This window comes from Temnothorax americanus, unplaced genomic scaffold (assembly GCF_048541705.1).
Source record: "Temnothorax americanus isolate GAGA-0224 unplaced genomic scaffold, ASM4854170v1 Scaffold10, whole genome shotgun sequence".
NCBI lineage: Eukaryota > Metazoa > Arthropoda > Insecta > Hymenoptera > Formicidae > Temnothorax > Temnothorax americanus.
The window spans coordinates 4,751,463-4,765,263 of NW_027509231.1; the positions used below are offsets into that span (position 1 = coordinate 4,751,463).

The 13,801-nt window shown below is 44.9% G+C and overlaps 1 protein-coding gene across 3 annotated transcripts in view; it reads right to left on the bottom strand.

Moving 5' to 3' along the window:
* Nlg-5 (neuroligin 5) overlaps positions 1-13,801 on the bottom strand; it is a 214,539-nt gene that overhangs the window by 172,948 nt on the left and 27,790 nt on the right. Inside the window, exon 2 of one of the 3 annotated variants that reach the window (XM_077408322.1) lies at positions 8,550-8,652. The exons of the other annotated variants lie outside the window; for them this stretch is intronic. The gene's annotated coding sequence lies outside the window, so the exon portion shown is untranslated. The remainder of the gene's footprint in view (positions 1-8,549; positions 8,653-13,801) is intronic. 3 annotated transcript variants of the gene reach the window in all.

The window sequence follows — 13,801 nt, forward strand, 5'->3', positions numbered from 1 at the left end:
AGGGAGGGCGTCAAAAACAAGGGTGGCGACAGAGAGATTCGGGAGATAACTTGCGGCATTGACTGTACCACAGGATACTTATCTACCGAACCGGGTCAATTAGAGGGTAGGCCGCGAAAACCCAACCCTCGACTGATGTCCGCTTTTAGGACGGCGCATTTAAAGAAAGAAAGAAAAGGAAGTGCTAAGGGTATAGAAAAGCGGATGACGAGGAGATAAATTAATGGATGATGATGATGAAAAAGTCTTTCCTTCCGCTGTGATCAGCTTCATCTTATTAAGTGGGTTAACTTCTTCAGGAGTTCACGTAAGTGTAGAGGGTGTATCATCAATAACGCGGTCGTCAGAGGAACTTTGAAGCGAAGATATTATGCCATTACGCAAGCAATTGTCGGATGTCTCTTATATACGGCTCGCGGGGTATTATAGATGTTCCGCGCGGCAACAGATAAGAAAAGTTATTGTACCCTTAGTTCAGTCCATAGATGCTGAGATCCTTAGATGAGGGGAAAGAAAATTGAAGTATGGAAGCCGATACACGGAACGATATTGCCCATATTTCTCGCCATACACATCAAACTCTCGAGTCTCGCCATATCTCTCTTTATGAGTTCTCAATTGCCGTGGTCTGGCAATATCATTCGCGGCGCGGATCTATTATACGCGTACTTGTTATCTTAAGTTCGAGAGCGGAATGGCAAGGTTACGTTTTTCGAAATTTCTCGGTAGCGAGACATCATATTTTTTGTAAACGCAAGTCGTGCAGTTTGTCGGGCACAACCATCGCGTTCAATTCTCTCGAAACTTCGCCCGGTCCATTACCGCAGAACCGAAATATCGTCCGCTCCTCTGACCGTACAACGCGCACCAGCGGAAGATGTACACGCTCGTGTCTGTCTGACCGTCTTTCAGCCCGGCGGCACCGACCTTGGTATCAGCATTTTCGCTTCCAATTTTCCCAAGAAATCCGTGATTAACGAGACACCCGGCGATACCGAAACACTCGACGACACAAAGCCGGACCGTAATCGGGATTTTGCGCCGAGTACCCTGCCTCGTAGAGACGCGGACGCAAACGGGTACTTTACGGGTACAACGCCGGGAGTAACACTCACGCCTCGCATAAGCGCACGCTTCGGAGCGAAACAACGACGCGCTATATAGATGCAGCACTTCGTAGTCCCGGGGAAAGATAAACCGAGATATCCCTTGTTTGCGTCCCGAACGGATTGAGAAGAATGGAATTTCGTTTCCACCAGCTAAATCTATTGCGTTATTTTCGCCTGAAAAGAGGAGCGTAAACGGAAAACTGGTAAATATAAAGAGTATCGAGCCAGTCGAGTCGAGCGATAATTTCTAATCCCTCGAATGAACTTAGCAGAGATTTCTCTCTTTACAAGGTACATATTTAATAAATATAAAAAATATTCTTTATTATTAAAAAAATGTACGATTGGAAAAAAGAACCATTAACGTATAGTCGAACAAGCTTTCTCCACCTTGAAAACGTCGAATAATTTATACCAGCTCGAATCCAACAATTTGACTACGCTAATGCCAACAACTTCCTTCCGCCACCATTACGTTCGTTCTATTATACGTCCATTTTGCTCCCTTAAGAAACTCATTTCCAGTTATTTAGACAAACTCTCGCGTTGTCGATGACGCGAAAGAAAACGCGATGCAAAGAAAACGGAGAGGAAAATTGGCTTGGAGTGGAGCAACGAGAGACGGGGGGGGGGGTCGAAATCGGTTGCCGTTTCATTGGTCGAGTTAAAGCCGCAGCTGCATCGCACACGGGCATCGTAGCTGCAGCTGCGAGAGCTGCGAGCGGCAGTAAACGAGCCACGAAAGGAGATGAGAGACCGCGTTCAAGGAGAATCGGATGTAGGGGAAAAAAACTAAATGGGACGACCCCTCGGCAACGCCTTTGGATCAAAGCTTACCCACCCCCCCCCCTCTCTCTCTCTCTCTCTGTCTATCTGTACTTTCTCGAGTGCGCGGAGTTAACTTTCGGCACGAGGTCAACGCAAACATTTCGGAAACTCCGGTCGGATTGCGCCAACGGCGAAACACGCTGCAGGAGCCGGATGCAGATGTTTTACAGCTTCAGCAGCGAAAGACGACGATGCACGAATGTAGTATAGTGCCGTGTGGTATATAGGTAGTAAGTATAGCGCGCATGCAGTTTAGCCGCAGGCATGTCTGTCCTTATCTTTCTACAGGGTGATTCGGACAAAATTGTGCGCGCTCGGCACGACGTCGCGGGATAACGCGATTTACGCAAGGCGCGCGGGCTTATAATCCGCTCGACGCGATAAATCTGTTAATTTCATCGCGCCAGGTAGTGTCAGCGTTTTAATTAACCTTGCAATTAAGCGCCAAAGTAGTTTAACGAGGTTTAATTACCGGAATCGAAGTAAATATACCACCGACCACCAACGGCACGGTCGAGTCTCTCTCTTTCTCACTCTCTCTCTCTCTCCTTTCTCGTTAAGAAATAGTTTATCGCGAACCACGGTATCGCGCGCGGTCATCGCAATAATGTTCTTTTTATTTTATAGCACGGAGATCGTCGCCCCTTCTGCAAATCACGATTTTCTACCATGTCGCCTGCGTGTGACCGTTGCACGCCAGCGAAAAGACGAAGAAACGGATTGGTTGTTTTTAAGACCATTTTCTGCCGTTTGCGCTTTCTCTTTTTTCTTTTTAAATTACAACAAATCCAACTAAATTATTAATCGCTGTATGAAATATAAAAATTTTGCTCGAGTATAATGTATCTGATTAAAAATGGACGAAACTTTCGATAACATTTTGATAAAGTGGCACATATTTTTAATCGAGCAGTCGATGGGAAAACGATACCCCACGTAAATATTATAAAACGCGCAATGAGATCGGAGTGTAATGATGCAAGGAAAATAATCCACAAATCCGAATGGTAGAAACAATGCAATTCCCAAATGGTCGAAAGAACCGGGGAACAAGAGACGAGGAAACAAGATCGCGATGATTGGCTCAGAGCCGTATCTCGACCGACACTACTTTCCTACCCCGCTGAAATATCCGCTGAAAGGTAAGATTAAACGGCAATAAATAAATTTTGCGAAAGGAGAGTTCCAACACGAATCGACAAGGCACGTAAAATACAGCGGGCACCGTCGAGGGACTCGATATCCGAAGTCTGACGCGGTAACGCGGTCGGTCGCGCGCGAAACAAGAAGAACGGGGGACTTGGGAAGTGCGCGGGAGGTTTCGTCCCCGAATGACGGAAAATAAAGGAAAGGTACGTGGAGATCGTTCTCTGTTTAAGTGAAAACTCGGAGATATGGCCCGACGTAAAGTTGCCTGGCGAGGGGAGGCTGATTCCCGTGGAAAACGCGTGCAATCTTCCGCTGAGTGTCGCGGCGAGCGACAAACGTGACGACAACGATGCTGATCGCGCGCGGGCACATTCGTCTCGCACTGAAAAACCAAATTATAGATAAGACGCAATATTTGATAGCCGCGAATAATGCCGGAGTCGCCGAGACCACGGGGCTTTTATGACGCCTTTATGACGACTCTCTCTCTCTCTCCGTCGCCATCCCAACTTCTTCGCCGATATAGTACAATCCTCCCTCTCGCAATTTACGCCCCGATGTTTACGACCGCTCGTGATTGCGCGAAATTCGCGTTTCATCGCCGGTCTGATTAACCTTTAACGTCCCCGATCGTACGACGTATGCAGTGCTATACGTTCACGGGCTACCGTTTCGCCGGGTTTCATTAAACGTAAATTTCCTGATTTCGTGAATTACGCGGTTATAAAATGGATTAGCACATATTGTTTTGGCGTTTGTTAGTAAACAAAGGCGTGAGTTTAAAGGAGTTAAATAATTAATGAGCTTTTGCGGAATATCGTTACTGCGAAGATTATTAATTAATATAAGCAAATAAATGTTTGAAAAACGGGTTTTCATATAGAGGGGAAGAAAGAGAAACAGAGAGGGAGAGAGGGAGGGAGGGAGGGAGGGAGGGAAGGAGAGAGAGAGAGAAATCCCGCAGAATTCAACGAAAAAGGCACCTTGATATCCTCAGTAATTACGGAGAATTCTCGTGCGTCTCAGCCGCAAAAAGATTCGCTTTTTACTTTACAAGATTAGCAAAAAAGCACTCGTACAAAATGAAATCCTCGCAATGAAAAAAAAATCAGCTTGCAGCGCTGCTGCGACCAAGTTCCGCAATGAAACTCGAGAGCAAGGAGTAGGATTCCCTGCCGAGAAAGCGAGGAGGGATTTCCTAGCAGATATTCCCCCGTAGCCCCGTACTCTTTACACGCGGCTCTCTCTCTCTCTCTCTCTCTCTCTCTCTCTCCCTCCCTCTCTCTCTCTCTCCGGGTCGAGGAGAGCCTGAGCTGAATGAGCGGAAAAAGAAGTTCCGTACTCTTTTGCCGGAGAACCAAGTTCGAGGCGCGCCCCATGAACCGTGGGTACCGAAACGAAGTGACGCTAAACTAATTTCACCCGCTTCTGCTCGGAACGTTTTTCGACCCTCCGCCTTCGGCGCCTGGAACTAAACCCCCGTCGACAGTGAGGGGAGAGGTCGTGGTTGTGAAAAAAAAAAGAACAACATCATGACTGCAGCCGTGGATGAAAATCTCGCGACACAAAGAGCGCCCCATCTCCCTTACCCCCCTCCCCCTTCGCGTGCCAGCTCTTTTTGCGCTTTCCGCCTCTCTCTTTCGTTTTTTCCCTCACTTCTTTCATCTAGCGTCACAACATCCCCCCCCTCATTTTCCCCTCATCTGCCGTACTAATTGACGTTTCGCTGGCGTGCACTCCTGGGAGGCAACTATATACTCCCTTCGGAGCTAAGGCCGCGAGCTCTTTTTGTTATCCTAATCACGAGAGCGATGTCGTTAGCCGGTGCTTCCCGCCATGCGCGCGTACTTACAGCCGCACGCGCAGACCGCTTTTATTTGCGAGCTAATTTATTATGCTAATTGCTTTCCCAAGTGCGTTCCGTTCCGCGCGCGCGAGTCGACTCGCGTGCTCGTTTCAAGAACGAATAAGCGGCGCGCGAACCTCTAGTTCTCGTACAATTTGTCCCCTCTTACACTGCTCTTTCCTTCCTCTCTTTCCCGCCCGCGCCCGTTGTGCTCTCTTGGCTTTTTTTTTTAATCATGCGACGAGTTTAAAGAAGACCACTGGTATCGCGCGCGTGCTGCAAAAAGAGAACAATTGATTGGCCTGATTGCGATTGTACTACACGAGCGTTTACTTGAGTTCTCGCCGCGCGGTTTCTGCACGCGCTTTTTATCTGCTATTTTATGTAATCAATAGAAGTCATTGTTAAAATAAAAGTAACTATTATATTATTAATACCGATTACGTAAACTTCCTATTAATAATTCGTAATTTTTATCATCGTTATCTAATTGAAAGATTTTTCGAGATTAGTTACTCTAACCAACCGAATGTTTTAAAAAAAAAAAAAAAAAAAAAAAAAAAAAATTCTCGAGATATTGCGACAAAAAATAATGAAGTGATTGAAATCGAAGAGCTAGATGTCCTTTATTTAGAAAACATCCGTGTCTTTTGCTTATTTTAATCAAGCCTATACCATTTGTGTAAAACCCCGGAGAACTATGCGCTTGTAGTTTAATGGAAATTCATTCTGATACAGATTGGGGGCTTTCGATTGGATGATATTCCATTTTGTTTTATCACAAAGAGATATAGAGTTCTATGCACAAACATTAATCATTCCCTTTGATATTCTACAATACGCAACATATATACATTCGATTACGTTGCATTGCAAAACAAAGCTGGAAATGACGAATTCCTATTAGATTAAATATTTTAACATGCGCAAATAGAGCCTAAGTTAATATATTTGCCATAACGTGCTGCGCAATCTCTATCGTTAACTTTGTTATCTGATGGGCTTGATTAAAGGCAAGCGCAATATAATGCCGGTCGTAATAATTCAATTACAATTTATAGTACCACTGCGCATTGCCCATTACCGGTAAACAATTTATTTGCAGCTGCAGCTCATACATCTGTGCATAAATTACGTTCGTTTGTAATTATTGACAACTCACCTGCACAGTATTGGAAAATACCATATTAAAGAAGATATTAGTTTCGTATATAATTTTAGGACATAATAATATACAAATTAATTAATATAATTCGGAATATCGAAATCAGAAATTATAACTCTGGATGTTTGAACATTAATTTGTATTCGTAATGTTTAAATATGTAGAATGATTAAATGTTAACTCACACAATATGGTAAATGCTCCATCATTAATATACATATATCCGCGAGTAACGGTTTGCCTTACTCGCGGATATGAATTAATAATAGTCGTCAAAATGTCGTGAAAGAAAATGTTCAGAAAGTTACATATTTGAAAAAAAAAATTGGAAAGAAAGAAAATAAATCTTTTTTTTTTTTTCATAAAACACACATTAACATCCTTAAATATTACCGTACGGAATTTACTTTTGCGAAATAGATTACATGTTGTAATATTAAACACAACATCGTCACGAAACTTATTGTCGCACGGCATGATACGAATAAGTTTAAAATAACCCGAGTATGAATATTTCCGTGCATTCTATTGTATTTTCATGTTGCATAGTGTTAACCTATATCTATATTCTGACGAGCGAGACATTGCAATTTGTTATCAACTACATTTACATCTACATACCTTTTACCTCAAATTTACATATTTCGATGCATTAATTTTCTATCTAAAGCACAAGATCTTTCTACTACAATAATTTCTGCACTATAAAATGACAATTTATGAAGTTTATTTTAAGCGCGCGTGCGAGAGAGAGGAGCTATATTCTTCTTCTTTTAGAAAATTATAATTCCGCATATTGTGCTCTGTACCTTATTGACTTTCGCATCTGAAACCAGGGCGCCTGAGGTGTTAACATAACGTTCGGATAACACACGGGGCGTTTATTTTTAAAGTAAGCCAGTTTCGAGACATCATGAATTTGAATGAGATGTGAACACGAACCGACGCGCAGACATAACGCAATGAGTTTAACGAGATTTTCGATAAGCGGGTTTACCATACGGCCCCGAAATAAATCAGACCTCATATCATTTTGATTCCGTCTGCGGGAGAAAAAAAAAGAAGAGCGACGAGACGTCCTCGCGAATCGAACGGTGGAATTCTCCGGAGAAACGGCATCCAGGCTCGCCTGCATCGTACATTGCGGTGTCTTGATTATCTGCAAATCTCGCGAGAGATTTACACGGCGGTTCAACGTCTCTCGTCTGCGCCATCCCTCGTCGCGCTCTCATCTCTCTCGCCTCTCGTCTCTGACTTTTTTTTCCTCTCCCGGCCTGCCTGCGGCGCAACCCTTGTTCGCGGTGGTAGAGCTGATCGGGAAAAATCACGCGACTCGGGGAAGAGGCGAAATTGACTCCAGCTGCGATGTCGGAGACGAGAATGCAGCCCGGGAAAGAAGAAACGCGAGGCAGGATAGAAGAGGCTGCGGGAGAGGAAAGAAGGGAAGGTCGTCGTGTCAGGTTATTGAGAGGTGTGCGCCATTATCGTTCGCCGTTCGCTGCAAAAAGTTCCCGGATCCCGGGACGAGTGCGCCGGAACGAGGAATACGCGTTTTCGAATACGTGCCTCGATCCTCGATCGTCGACGATGAGCGCGCACCGAGACGCGCGCCCGAGGAGGACAACGAAATGTCTCGCCGAAAGGAATTTTCGCTAAGTTAAAACGCGCTACGTAACGGGAAACTGTTCCGCTGCTAACGCGAGCTGTAAACTAAGCGGAAAACGCAAGTGACGGAATTTACGGCACGACATTCCGGTTGATGGTTATCGTTTCAAGTTTTACTCTCAGACGCACAGCCGAAAACTGAAGTTTAAACTATGACGCGCGCGGAAGGGGAGGGAGAAAAAAAAGTTTTACAGAATGTCGACCGCGCGCGAGTCCGTTGCCGTTCTGACAACGCAACGGCGAGATTGAAAAGGTGTATCCCAGCGTCGCGCATGCAAAACGACGAATCAGCGGAATACTTTGTGTGATAAATGAACAATGCGCAGCTTCAAAGCGAAACCTGCCAACGAAAAGCGCAGCTGGATCCAGCGAGATCTACCAAATGGTTTTATTTAAACGAAAAAAATTGCGACTTCCTTTTCTCCGTTATCCACGTTTTTTTCCAAGTATCATCCATAACACAGTAACAGTAATACTGTAATAGTAATAATTGGCTAGATTAAGGATAGAGGATATTCCGAATAAATAATTTATCACTTTTTATATAATCTTACGGTAAATCGCTTCTAGGAAGTTGAACGTTCGATAATCTTGTTCTAAAATAAACGATAATCGATACAACGCGCAATCTCTATTTATTTACCGGTATTCGCCGGATATTTCATGTCGTTACTTAACGTAAGGAGAAACGATGTGTTCGTGCAATACTATTAAATTTATGAACAGGAAGTTACGCGGTCGGAAGGTACACGCTCCGGTCGTCCCCCTATAACAAGTGTACTATCACCTGCTGCGTGGGTGTGCTATAGTAAGATCGAGCCCTCTTGGGGTGTCCTTCGTCTTCTTTCATCTCAGCCTCTTTGCTCATTGGTCCAGTTCGTTCGAGACGGCTAAAAGAAACGCGGTGGTAATTTAAAAAGGCTTCTCTGATCTCTGCGAGTTTTCTCTCATCTAGACTATTCATATTTTCTATTTTCTATATCATATTTTCGTTGATCTGTCTTCAAAGATGTGTATAGTCAATATATCGAAGTTGTTACGTAGCGAATTTTATATCGGATAATAAGGTCGAATACTCTACTAAAGGAATACTCGATAAGGAAAATAAAGTAATTATTCCAAAATTGTCGAAACGTCGTGCGGCATCTTTAAAATCGTGTGTATTAATGTTACGATCGTATTTTTAATCGGAGGCTCAATTACGAGGTTGTTTCGATCGTCCGGCGGTCGAAAAAAAGATCAGCGATGTACGGCGCGCGATTAAATTATTATTTACCAGCGAGCTGCGGGCATTAAAAGCTCATTTGCACGTGGCCGCACCGTGATACCGACAGGCGAGCTGTGTGCTTCGAGGCAGACCGTAGCCGCGCGGTTTTACCCGTTTTTTCTCAGTTCTTCCACGAGAGAGTAGTGTCGGAATAACTCATTCCTTCGAGGCCCGAGTATTATTCTGAGTGAAGAAGCGTGAGATGAAGTGGAGATTAAGCTCGCGACCACCTCGGTTTAATTGAAACCACGAAAACGGCACGAAAAATTAATTAATGGGCGCGGTACACCTCAACAGTCATCGAAACGTTGCTCCGCTGCGCTGCTGGCGTCGTTTTGCCTGCAACAGTTGCACGTTCAGCGCCGGAATATCTGGATATTCCATTCTAACCACGCGCACCTGGCTTTTAATTTATTTTTCTCAATTAGAGCGGCCGTTGGCGATTTCGTGTCTCTCCTTTTAACTCGCGCTTGCGCGAATTTTTCTCCATTTTCACGAGGAACGCGTCTCAAACGGCTGAACGGACCGTCGAAGCCGAGAGCTCGTTGTTTCCGATATTTCGCGCATTTCGAGATGCGGCGGCGTGCAATCGGATCCGATAATTATCGAAGCTGACGGATGAGATAGTTCAGATATCTAATAAGATCGATATACGGGTTTTTCCCGACGAGATGTTTCATTGCGGGATTATCGACATCTACAATGATTCGCGTCTTGCTGCGATGTTTACAATAGATCCTTTTACCGTCATATTAAACAAGTCATATAACAAATAGCGTGTCTAGACTTGTAAAATCGCATATTTCTCAATAGCATTTACTAAATGATATTCCATGCGACACAGTACATTTTCTTCAAACTAAGCTATTCAAAGCAAAGATATAGCAGTACCTTAAACGTCTGGTACGCGGCTCTCTGAGTACGTACTTCGTTAATTTCTTTCATCTTGCTCTCCGAGAGAGTTTCCCTTCCTTTTGCTCCTGGGATCAAAAGAGCACACACCAGGTTCGTCTCGTATTTGCCGACACACAACCACCCAGATACAAGCACATATACTCGCGCGGCAATTTTCCGTGCGGGAGTATTAACGAGTATTTCCGCTGGCATTACAGCTAAAATCTTCCCTAGTCATTTGCATAAGAAAATGATACATATGCAGACGTTCGTGTTACGATTTGCGAACAAGTCTTTCCGACGCGGAAATAAATTTTTATTTAATGTACAATGTGGATGTATTGTCGTGCGGAAATTTGCGTGAGCATAAAAAGACACTCGTTACAATCTCATATTCGAAATAAATTCATATTCCTTGCAAATTACAGTATGTATGGGTTGCTCGTAAAATCGGTGGCACTCGAAATTTTCACTCCATAAACAGGCGGCATAATATCACTCGCCGGAGGCGACCGCGGCGCATAGAGAAACCGGGAACAAACGCTCGCGAACCGACGAGGACTGAAGGGCGCTCGTTTTCCGTTGCTCGTCTCGTCTCTCAAGAATAGGGCCACACCACAAAGGGATTTATGAAAGTGGGAGGTTCCGTGATTGTTGAAGTCTCGCGAATAATAAAATAATTGTACATTTCTTTCTATAATTGTATTGAAATTAGAATAATACGATTGTATTTTAAGAATAATAAAGACATTGTAAAAACGCGATCACAAAGCGTGTATATAACGAGAAACGCGAGCGACACGCTGTTTCTGTTTCATTGCGGGCGATATGGAGATGCGACAATAACGTTTCGACATCCGGGATGTGTCCGTGGTTGCTTTTTCGTCAAATCCAGTTTCAGGATTTAGTTGGCAAATTTTTTTTGCCCAAGCGCCGCGGAATTCTTCTAAGCGGCTCTGCGCGAAAAAAAAAACACCTCTCTTCCACCACGTACCGCGGGCGCTCCTTCTTTCCGCGGATGACACTGACGAATGTCTGCCGTCGCCGGCGGAATTATCTGACGCGCGCTTCTTGCCGAGAGAGAACCGGATTCACAGGGGCCACCTGATGTTTCCGCCCCGTGGCGGTGCAAGGTGATACGAGCGAGCGGAATATTCGATATCACTTCTCGCGCGTGCGGCGGCGCAGCGTCTCAATCCATTATAATTATATCATAGAGATGGGCACACACACACAACACACACGTACACGAGGGGAGGCGTAAGACGCGCTGCGGGGGAGAACGCGACGGGGGCAGAGGGCGGGGGAAGGGGAAAGATTAATAGCTCGCAACAGCCGTGGTTGTTGCAGCTAACGATGACAGAATGAAAAATAAGTGTCGGATAACAGCGAGTGTTTCTAATGTAATAAATAGGCTGGAATTAATGCGCGATTTTTCATCGGCCGTTATCGAGTCGTGTATACCTCTCGCGCTGCAATTTCGCGCGTAAGGGATCCCGTATAACGGCGATTAATGATATCGTACGCGCGAATAAACGATTCTCGCGCGCGCGCGACGCTTCACTATTGTGTTTATTACCTCGTGCAAACGCATTCGATAAATCGGCATATTGTCACGAATGCGGAAAATATGGATCATTGTATGAGAATGTTTATTTCTTTTCAATTTCGATACGAACGTGGAAAAAGCTTTTTGGCTCTCGAGAGAAATAAACTTGTAAAAAATAACGCGGCAGCATTTTCTCATTAGCTCCTTGTGAAACATCTTGTGTTTGCTAACGTGTAAAAGGAAGTTTAATTCCGTAAAGACCTTCTTTCTAGAATTAAAACATTCTTTAGACAATGGTATTCAAATTAAAATATTAGACTGATATATATCTGCAATTTCTCGTAATAGCATTAATAAGCATCATCGTCAGGATGAGCGTGACCGCATTGCAGTCTCACAAAGATAGCGTCTTTAGCCTTGCAGCTGAAGCTTTTCAATTGAATTAAAGATATCACTTTTAATGGCGGAGATAGGCAGAATACTGAGATAGATAAAGAGAAAGAGAGAAAGAGACGTCGCGCGAGCTTACACAAGCACCACGTAACGCGAGCAGAGGCGGCGCGGCGGCCGGGCTCGTAGAATCGCGCATTGCACTGTGCGCGGCATTCCGGCGAAATATTCGTTTGCCTGAGCAACGTAATTTGCGCGAATGAAATTTGTACAGTAATCTCCGTACGTGTACGCGCGCGAGCAAGCGACCGCGATCTCTGCAGGCGCCAACGGTTAACTGGAAAGTTCAACACGATAATGCCGGTTTAATATCGTGCAGCTTTCGGAGAAGTCACCGTGTGCCGGATCGCGTTACAGATAGCGATATTCGTCTAATTCATGCCAGAATTCAAACAGGAGCGTGCAGTATCCCGACGAGTGTCGACGAGCGTCGGCGGGCGGCGCGCACCTTATCACGTACGCTAACTAGTTAATTAAGGGACGCACGTTTCCTAATTAATTCGACTATACCTCCGTCTGTCCCTTTGCCGACACCGCCACGCTCGCGCCGTCTTCGCCATGAACGTCGAATTAATACCGGCCCTCGGCTTTTGTACGTCGCGCGCACGGCGCGGGCGTTCGCGCAAAACGTCACTCGCGCGCTAATATCCGTCACGGTTAAATTCGCGTGAATAAATAGGGGCCACTCCGGTAAATAGATGCACAGGGGTTTGCGCGATACGCGCGCGAGGAGTGAGGATGTTTTCACCCGTGCCAATTCCACGTCAGACGACGGCGTGAATCTCCTTTCCCTTCGCGCACGTATCTTGTGGTATTCAAAGCAGTGTGTATGTATGTATGTACATACAGTGGTATACGCTGCGCGCGACACGTATACAATACGCGGGAGACAAGAGTGCTTTAGTGTCGGCGATGCCGCGACTTAATGAAGCACGAGCGAAATGTTTAACCGCGCGCGAGCCTCCTCGGGTGTGAAAGAGCCTTTTTTTTTTCGATCCTCTCTCGCACGGCCAATTCAATTTTCACGCAACGACACCTCGCGATTGATAATTGCCACACCACGGGAATAAATAGAATGGTGGTTAAATCAGAGGCGATTAATTTGCTAGCACTGCAAATTTGCTAAGGAGTGTTTATAGTTTGCTCCGTTCGACGCGAGTACCTAATTAAATATCCCGTGGCGGAAGTGTATTCATCAAGCGCTCGATGGAAATCATTTCTGGAGACCGTACATAAAATGTGGTGATACAAAACGTTGATATCTCTCTTGAGAAGGGTCGGCACGACCAGAGCGGTAGAATCCTCGCTAGATCACAGCTAAAATGTGCTCCGTTTTCTGTCACATAAAACGGAAACTGACATACTATTACCCAGTGCATTCTATCATCTTCTCGTGTCAGAATAGTTGACGCTTTATATTTTATAAGTAACTTCCACACGCGCGCGCACACACACACACACGTATCCCTACAGACTTAAGCCGAAGGTTTGACGGAACATTGATTTATTAAAACTTTAATAATCCTGACAGATGCAAACAAGCACAATAACATCGACACAATTAGCACGCTTAGTATACGTTTTTACTTTAACGTTTCGGTTACTTATTCTTATCTTTGATCTCTATGTAGGAGTATAAATTCGTAAAAAAAAGTGTCTCCACCATTTTCGAGCGTTCGTTGTGAGCGAGCGAGCGACTTCCTCGGCGATCTTTACGTGTCGCGAAAATGTCACGTATTCGAGAATGCACGGCACGGCACGCGTGCAGCATTCGGGAAACGCGACCGGTGTAATCACACGGTTACCGGGTAAGCATCAACTCGTAAAATCTCGAACGACGGATGACGTTGAAAATAGAGCGGCGGGCAAGACAATCGGA